Source organism: Heterocephalus glaber, unplaced genomic scaffold, assembly GCF_053883595.1.
Source record: "Heterocephalus glaber isolate CG9 unplaced genomic scaffold, H.glaber_assembly_v1.0 deba00000071, whole genome shotgun sequence".
Taxonomy (NCBI): domain Eukaryota; kingdom Metazoa; phylum Chordata; class Mammalia; order Rodentia; family Bathyergidae; genus Heterocephalus; species Heterocephalus glaber.
The window spans coordinates 2394736-2403919 of record NW_028258137.1 but is presented as its reverse complement, the minus strand read 5'-3'; the positions used below and the strand labels follow the sequence as shown (position 1 = coordinate 2403919).

At 55.8% G+C, this 9184-nt stretch overlaps 1 long non-coding RNA gene across 2 annotated transcripts; it reads right to left on the bottom strand.

Moving 5' to 3' along the window:
• Positions 1–1365: 1365 nt before the first annotated feature.
• Positions 1366–8970, bottom strand: LOC147830580 (uncharacterized). 2 transcript variants are annotated; one of them, XR_015447056.1, is made up of 4 exons: positions 6364–7432; positions 4910–5138; positions 3566–3753; positions 1366–2231 (listed from the first exon to the last, which is right to left on the bottom strand). It is a non-coding gene; the product is annotated as an uncharacterized LOC147830580 (long non-coding RNA). The 2 variants fall into 2 exon arrangements; XR_015447049.1 differs by having other exon boundaries at positions 3566–5138; positions 6364–8970.
• Positions 8971–9184: the final 214 nt, after the last annotated feature.

Sequence of the window (9184 nt, the reverse complement as noted above, 5' to 3'; positions counted from 1 at the left end):
CAGGGGCTTGGTTTTCGTCAGCCCCAGAACAATGGAGGTGTTAAGCTGTTTGTTATTTCAAATCAGCAGAATTAGCAGGGATTCTAGCTTGGAGCTTACACCTACTCCACCCCGCAGAAATGCAGCCTGTAAGTCAAGTGATGCAAATTGTTGTCCAATCTCCTGTGAAGATTGGCCACTCGGGGGCCAAAGGAAGCCCAGGGACCCCAGAGAGCAGGCCAGGGCTGGAAGCTGAGAGGAAGCCCAGCTCGACCTACCTTGCAGCCCGGCCCCTGGACACAGGCGCTGGACACCTGGACACCTGTCGCCTTGTGGGATGGACACCTGGGCCGGAAAGATCAGATGTGGAGTGCAGTGGCAGGGAGAGGGGAGTGGTTGGCATCAGGGCCGTGGTTGTGACAGTGGCCACAGCCACGTGCAATGCCACCAGGGGCAAATTAGGTGAAAGAGACATGACCCTGTCACTCTCCTGCCCGGTGCTGCCACCTCTCCCCTGGGCCGTGGCTGCAGAGCTGGGGCCACCCGCTGAGCCCAGGCTGGCGCTTCCCAGCTGCGTGCTTTGGGCCCGGCTATCCCCGCCTCAGCTGACCCACGAGCAATGGGCACGAATGCCGCCCGCCCCCACGGGTCCTGGCCACACAGACCAGATGTCGGGGCCAGGAAGCCACCTGCTTAGGCCCCACGAAGGCCACCTCTCCCGAGAAGGAGGCAGCCAGGCTGTCTCAGCCCATCGGGATTTTCCGACTTTTGTCCTCTGTTTCATCGGCTGCATTTACTGAGCAGGAGAAGCCTGAGAGGAGATGAGGCCACTGGTGCCACTCGAGGGCCGGTCCCAGCCCAGTGCCAGGGTGCGGGGAGCGGGCGCAGTCCACTCTCCTCCCGCGAGTGACCAGGGAGGTCAGGCCTGGGCTTCTCGGAGCCGCTTCCCTTCCTGGGAGTTTCTGCCTCACCAAGAACCAACCCAGCGTGCGCCAGCGGGGCCCGTGCATCTCCAGAGTATGAAACTAGAGTTGGACCCGGCAGGTCTCAGCCATTCCCTGCAGGTTTATACAGGAAGTCTGAGCGCAGCAGCCAGGCTCAGAGCTACAGGAGAGCATGGGAAGTGGGGTGCGGGCTGGGGTGGGGACAGTGAGGGACGCCCAGGCAGACGCCTGGGGAACAGCAGGAGCCAGCTCTATCTGCAGCAGAAGGGAGGTGCCAAATGGCGGAGGGACAATCACACCTGCCCTGGAGCCCGGCCAACCCATCCATCTTCCATCCCCTGGCCTGGCTACTCCCTCTCCTGGCCTCAGGCCCCAAAGCGCCCACCCTCCCCTGCCTCCCTCGCCGGTGTCACCCCCCCCCCAGCCCTGCCACTGCCCCACCCTGAGTCCCAGGCAGGCTGCTCCCTGGTCCTGCAGATACACAGATACAGCCTCCTTCCGGCCTCAGCCCATCCTTTGATGCCAGAGGTGTAAGGTTGCGCAGCCAGGGCAGGGAGTGGCTCGAAGGCTCCTCGGTGGCTGCTGATTGATTGCAGCAGCTCTGGGCCCCCAGCTGCAGGCCAGGGTGGGGGAAGGGGTTGTGGGCACACACACATGCACACGCGCACACACACATGCACGCGCGCACATGCACACATGCACAGTGCCCACCCACCTGCAGCTCCCACCAGCTTCGAAAGCATCTGTCTGCAGCATGGTCAGTGCAGAGGCCTCCTGCCCAACGAGCACCTCACGAGAGTTCTGGCTCCCGTGGATGTGGATGGGCAGACTCACCTGCCAGGCAGAGGGACCAGGGGGCCAAGCACGGGAGCTCCGTGCCTGGTGCTGTGCCCCAGGCATCCTCCTCCCGTCTTTCCTGAGGGAACCTGTGCCCTGGGCGGCACTCACAGGGCTAAGAGCTCTCTGCCAGGATGGGGCCACCCCATGGAGTTGCAGGTACACCTGGGCCACACCTGGCCCCTAAAGGGCACTGCACAGAGGTCAGTGTGGCTGCTCCCTGGGCTCAGCCTTGGGCCACCAAGCCTTGGGGCTGTGGGGTGGCCCATCCGGAAGGGGCCAGTCAGCCTACTACTCAGAAGCATCCTGGCTGGGAAGCTCACATCTTGTAATCCGTGTGTGTGCCTGCGTGCGGGAGAGAGGGACACAGCTCCCAGGCAGGTCCCCCGGGGAGAGCCACTGGCTTCGGGCCCTGCGTCAGAGTGAGCCTGTGGGGGGTGTGTTCTCTGCCGGGTCTGGGTGCTGAGTCATCTGACAATGAAAATAAGAAGTGAATAAAAAACATCAACTTGTATTTCTGTCCTCATAAAAGTATTTGGGTTTTTTGGTTTTTTTTGGTACCAGGGATGGAACTCAGGTCCTTGTGCTTGCACAGCAGGAGGCAAAGCCACTGAGCTAAATCCCCGGCCTGTGAGATTTTTATTTTGTTATTTTATTTTAGAAGGTATTGGGAGTTGAGCGCAGGGGTCCTCTACTGCTGAACAACATCCCCAGCTCTTTTTTTTTTGGTGGAAGCGGGGCTCGAATTCAGGACCTTGTGCTTTCGAGGCAGAAGCAGTGCCACTGAGCTACATCTCCGGCCCTCCAGTTCTTTTTATTTTTGGCTTTGAGACAGGGTCTTGCTAAGTCACTAAGTTGCCTGGGATGCACTCAGACTTGCAATGCTCTCGCCTCAGCCTCCCTCAGTGCAAAAATAACAGGTGTGTGTCAGAACACCCAGCTTCAACTTGTATTTGGAAGTATTCTAAGGACACTGTTAAGGACGAAGGAAGAAAGACATTGTCGTTAGGCCTCACTGCAGCCTGGGCAGGCTCTGGCCGGAAGGCCTGCAGAGAGAGCAGTTTCCCTGGGTTCCTGCCTCCAGAGGACCCTAAGGTGTACAAAGGGTTTGCAACGGCGTTTGAGACACGCCACCCCCAGCACAGGGCCGGCCCCTTCGTTCCACAGGGGACAAAGTGAGGCTGGCCCAGAAGTCAAACTGTGCCCGTGTGCCTTCGCCTCCATGGGGCCTGTGCCCCCGGCCCGGACCCTAAAAGTGCGAGCAGGGGCGGGATTTTGTATCCAAAGGATATTTTTTCTTCTGAACATAGACATCTAACGTCCTTTAAATAAAACTCGAAGTATAAATGCTGTAGAGCCGCGAGGGAGTGGCTTGGGCTTGGCCAGAGCCCCAACCGGGGCGTCCTGCGGCACTGCGGAGGGCATTCGGCCCCCGCCGCTTCTGGCCTCCAGCGCTCCCCTGTCCCCTCACCCGCCTGGTGCCCTGGGTCTTAGGGATAGACATTAGATCCTGGTCAGTGGTCGGTATTTATTACATCACATTAACCGTTTACAAGCTACCTGAAGACCCTTTCTGCTTTCATTTCAAACACGAGGGGAAAATACCTCGTGAAAGGAGAAAATCACACTTTTACTGCTGGGCCGAACTCGAGTACCACCAAGGGGCCCCAGACGTGCCCTCGGCCACGTTTCTAATATCAGGTTCAGAGTGCTCTTCAAAAAGCACTTGCTGTTTGAGACATATTAAACAAGCTTTATTTAATAATGCTCGGTTTGACTTCTCCAATGTAAGTATTTGCTCTCACCAGCGTCCATTCGATCCTGCTTCATTTCGGGCTGAAGAATGTTTTTTCTGGGTTACTTTCCCCGTGCCGGCCAGTGCCAGAGGCGGGGGCTGACTGGGCTCCATGCGGCTCTGGTCCACACCAAGCTGGACGGCAGAAGGGCCCGCAAAGCTCCGGTGTTTACAAGGCCCATCCTCTCGTCTGTCTGCCTGCAGTCGGGAGACACTTGAAAGACCCCTCCTAGCCCGATAATTGTAAGGTTTTGCTTTTTAAGTGGAGCCTGGGATGCAAAGGAACGGCCCGGAGGCGACCTCTGTTGAACGCATTCGCAGTCTGCGCTCTGCGTCCCGGTCCCGTGTAGAGCAATCGGAAGGCCATCCGTCACCGCCAGTGCTCTCACGGGGAACAGCGACAGGAAGGTGGACTGGGATATTTTATTCAGCACGTTTTAAAAGTGGGAATGCTACCTTCATTTCTACTGACTTTGGGGACCTTCCCTACACTTCTTTTGGTTGCATATTACTGATTATGCTTTTACTAACAATTTTAAAATGCAAAACTTGAATTTTATCTTCCCACACCACCTTCACAAACAGCAGAGTTGAAGTCCCGGCCAGGCCCCTCTCGGGATCGTAAAGCCATTGGGAACATCATAAACCCCTAACACCTCACCCCGGTGCCAGCCAGGGCTGTGAGGGCCGAGGTGGGAGAGCTTGCTGCCTTATCTGGTCAGTCCCTGTCGGGGCTCTGCCCTGCCCAGGAGGGGTCTTTTGGGGAGAAAGGAACATTTACGAGGCAGGGCCAGCGCTGCTTTATGGAGCGGATGGTGGGATGCCCCGCTGCAGCTCTCGAGGCCCGGCCGGCCTCAGTGTTTATGGCGGGTGATTTACAGCACCCAGGTGTCTGTCGGGGAAGCTCTCGGCTCGGAGCTGAAGCGGCTGTTGCAGTAAATGTGCGGGTCTCGGCATTTTTCTATCCATTAGCTCTTTGGGGATCAAAAAGACATTTTAAAAACGCCACGCTGGCCCCAAGCAGGTTCCTCTCCTGAGAATCTGAGACTGCACTGAGCCGTGCTAGCCGGGCTCCCCAGCGCCAGCCTAGGGGGAAATGCGCTATTACTGCAATTGCAGCTCAGCTCATCAGGCTGATTTCCTCTCTCGGCCCCTCGCCTCAGAGCCCTGGATGCCCAGTGCATCCCCGGAGGCTCCCCAGGCTCCTGGGACTTCCAGGGTCCCCTGGAGGCAGCAGCCGCATTTCGAGTGACAGTCGGGCTTCTCAGGTGCACAGGCGGTTCCGTTCGAGGGAGCAGCCCTGGGGCTGTGTCCCCAGCACCCGCCTCGCACGCAGCTATCCCCGGAGATTCACCTGCATCGTTTTCGCTCGAGGCTCAGCACAGGTGATACTGTGACTGTCTGGGTCACTGGACTCTCCTCACTGGGGTCCCTGAAACCCCAGCCGGGGGCGGGGGGCTGGCACAGGTTAATGTGTGCAGAAAGAGTGTATAGGGCTCTATGCCGCGGTTCCCATCCCGGCTCCACAGAAACGAGTCTGGGCGGGTTTTATACTGGTATCTTCTCTCCAGCTGCTTCTGTCACTGATGAAAAAGAAAACAATTGTGTCTTCACCTCATGGAGCTATACATTACATATATATCAGTAGGGAAATGGAGAATGATTCTTTGTCTATGTTTTCAGATAACTTTTTACTCCATCCCAATAATACAAGGCTGATTTTTAAAGCTCTTTTCATCTTAGCTAACTTTCTCTCCTTCATGAAATTCTCCAAAAGTTGTTTTTGCAAGATCTATAGTCATAAAGCATTTGGCTGAACACAAATGGGTTAAAATACAGTCTCCATTCGATCCAGTTAGATAGAATTGCTTTGCTTTGAATTTTATGTTTAAAATAGTCTTTTAAGCCAACAATTTGAACGCTGGCAAATTCACTCAAAAAACACTGAAACCTCCCTGTTGGTGTTCCTGACTCCCTGGCTAGAACTACACACCTCTCCCCAGCGCCGAAAAATACCATCGAATGCCACACCACACTAGAGAACCCACGTTGACCATGAAAATCCCCGACCCTGGACCAAGGGGAACAAATTCCAACATAAAGAGAAAATTATTTCCAAATATTGGGTTGAAGCTTTTGTGGGTGCTGGGCTCCGGGGAGCTGTGGGCCTGGACTTCCCCTCAGGCCCAGGTCCAGGAGAACCTTGAGCAGGAGCTTGGGTCTGAGAGAACCGCTTCTGCCCTTGCAGCGTTGATGAACAATGGGCCTACGCCAATCCCTGGCCCTAACTGACAGGGCGCCTCAGCAGAGGTCATTTGTGGGTGCAGGCCCGCGAGGACAGGGGTGACCACACTCCATTCGAGGGAACTGCAGAAGACAGATTCTCAAGTGCAGGCCGCAGCACCGGGCTGCTGGGACCGGTGTCACAAAAGCAGGCTTCGTTTCTTTTAACCTCTGCTGTTCCAGAAAAGCAGGTGACTATTGAAAGATTTTTTTTAAAAAATTCTAAATAAGAAGAGGGATGAAAATTAATGTCATTCCATGCAGTCTGCACATTAAAAGGTAAGAAGATTTAGCCATGGCCTGGTAAAGGGCTAAACAGATTAGTAGCCTTACTTTTTAACATATAAACATCTGAAACCCGTTTCCTGTTTAAGAAAAAAAAAGTCTAGGTGGATGACCTCAGGCACTTTTTTTGATTAACAAATGCGAATTGTACATCATGGTGGAAAAAAAATGATCCACGCTTGGTGGTCTTTCTACGTCTGTATATGGGAGAGAGAGAGAAAATACAAAAATAAACGTTACCTTCTCACTTTCAGGGTGGGCAATGCCATTTCCACAGCCGTCCGGGGCTCTGGCAAATGTCACGGCTGTCACGCAGACAGAATCCCCCTGGCCTGTGCGCCTCCATCGTCCGAGGGAAAACATTCTTTGCATTCCTGACGGAGGGTCCTATCTGCAGGCCTTGGACTCGGCCCGCAGGCCGTGTTCCCTGTCCAGTGGCCTAGGCCACGGCCGGCCGCTCCTTCCCTCCAGCTCCGCAGGAAGAGGGGAAGCGGGAAGGACTCTGCCTACGCCGCGTGTGGACACCCTGCCGGTCAGGACAGAGCACCAGCTGCGGCATGTTGTGTGGAGGGGAGCTTATCCCTTCCGGCACATCCTGACAAGACACGTTTTATAGGGTTTGGGCTAAAATTTGATATTGGAAGTTGGGGACTCCAATTTTATGTCTCCAAGGATAACAATAGCAGCTGGGACCTTTAAGAAATGTGTGTGTCCCCTCTACTTAAGAGTTCCATAATAAAAGCTATTTATGTCAAGCACCTTATAAGGGAAAGATTTAACTTGAGCATTGATATAACATATAATACCTTTTCTATTTAGATAGGAGGAAAATCCATCATTAATGATCTGTATTACTTCAGTTTGAACTATCAGATATGCAGGGGCTTTAACAAATTGAAAGGAAGCGTGTCCTTGTTTCAATTTACAGATTCATCCAGTGACCTCTTTCCGTATTATTTCTGTATAAAAAGCAAACAATGGTGCATCATTTACCCAAGTCCTTCTGGTGAATGGACACTCTTTTCTGTTTGATTTGATTTCCGTGATTTTCAAGGGAGCCAAAGAGGTAGGTAGCCAGTGGCCACTCTACATTGGAGCTGTCTCTACTTTCTGAGAACAGTGCTGGTTTTGGAGAGTAACAGGTCAGCCAGGACCTCGCGACTATGTGAAAGCAGTGGTCAGCCACAGTAACAGCCTCCTGTCGCAGTGCTGCGGGGGAGCCTAGAGTGGCCCTGTGCTCCCTGGGGACAGACACCACGTGGGCATCTCCGGAGGAGGGGAGCCCACCACCAGCTGGACCCCTGCTTGCTCCGGCAGGGGGGGTGGAAGTGAGCGTGCACGCCCACCCCGCAGGAAGCCGGTGAGGTCAGCTAGCCGCTTGGTTCTTATCTCTTCTGCTCAGACAAAGAGCAGAGCTGCTGCAGACGAGGCGAGGACCCCAATTAGCGAGGCCCGGGTTCCCACACCACACATCCCGCTCTGCTCCTTGCTTCTCCTTCCTCAGTGGACAGCAGGACTGTTCACGAGGGAGCCATGGGCTGGGGTGGGAATTGTCATCTGATGTCCTGCCCTCCCGGCCTTGTTGGGAAGCAGAGGCCAAGGGACAAATGGGACCACACGGCTTCTCGAAAGCCCACTGGGACCAACAAAGGAAGCTCCTTCACCCTGAAGCCATGACTCGACTGGAGCAGCTCTGGGGCAGAGAACATTTTGAAAAGCAACTTACTATGAAGCCTCTCCCTCCTCCTCTTGGTCAGAAAGCTGGCCCAGCCACCACGGAGGGCGATTTCCTTCTCTTCTCTAATGGGAGGGTTCCCAAAGCGCTCTCAGTTTCTTTCCCCGTTCTTGCACCAAATCCCAGCCCATACAGGGAAGACCTGCCTTGCCCCAGTGGCAGGAGAAGCAGCGCATTGTGATCTCCTCAGCGGTGGTCGCTGTCCGAGAGCCGTGGCTCCTGGCCAGGACCTCACAGCCTGCAGAAACCCTCCACACAAGCGCTGGTCCCCGTCCCCGGCCCCAGACACCCTGACGATGACACCACTGTCCCAGCTGCACACAATGCTGAGGGAGGGAAAGGAAGATGAACTCTCACACAGATTTACCCAGCAGAGGGGCACAGAAAAAATCACGATGGCGGAGGTGGCTGGAAGTGTGGAGGTCTAGACAGCCACCACCTTGCCGGCAAAAGCCCCAGGGACCGGGGCTGTTGTCACCTTCATCTTGTGAGGATCCTGAGGCAGCGACAGATCAGCATGGCCGGAGAGACAGAGAGTGACTGCAGCCCGGGCTGTGACAGCAGGAGCTGCAGCCAATTCTGTTCCAGGGACTCAGCCTCCTCCTATACCGCCCCTGTGCCTCTGTTTGTCTGTAAAGTGGGGTAGGACCGTTCCCCTCTAGGAGCGGTCACTGTGACTGCATTAAACAGGCAGTGCTCCAAAGACCTGGGCTCTGAGGCCAGTGCACCGGCCCACCTGCCCAGCACTCGCTCCAGATTGCTGACCGGCTGCTGGATGGCAGGCCTTGGGTCCGGGAGTCCAGCTGGGTCCTCTGGCCATGTTCTCAATGACTGAGGGAGAGAAGCTGTCAGGGGTGTTCCCGGGGAGCCCCAGCAGCCAGGGCTCAGGCAGGCAGATGCCGGCAGGGAGGGTGGGCACAACCGCCCTGGGGAACTGCAGACACCTCCCACTGCCTGGCAGCCCCCATGGGGTCCCTGACATAACATTGTCCATCTCTGAGTGGCACAAGGCCTCGGTCCTGGCCACCTCCGGCCGTCTTAGACAGCAAAGCCCTCCGGGAGAACCTTCTCTACCCTCAGCCTCCCCCACCACACCCTCCCAGCATCACATGGATCTTGCACAACCAGCCGCTGGGTCAGCAGACAGCTCGGTGTCCCGAAGCCAGCTTCCCAGTGTCCTGGCCCTCCCAGCAGCCAGCGCCTGGCCGGACATGGGAGCTGGGCAGCTGAGCTGTGGGCTTTTGGGAGCCGGTGTCTGGCAAACCCGAGCAGACCCAGCATCTGCCTCCCATGGGCTGAGCTCACTCTCAAGACCCCCACCTCCCT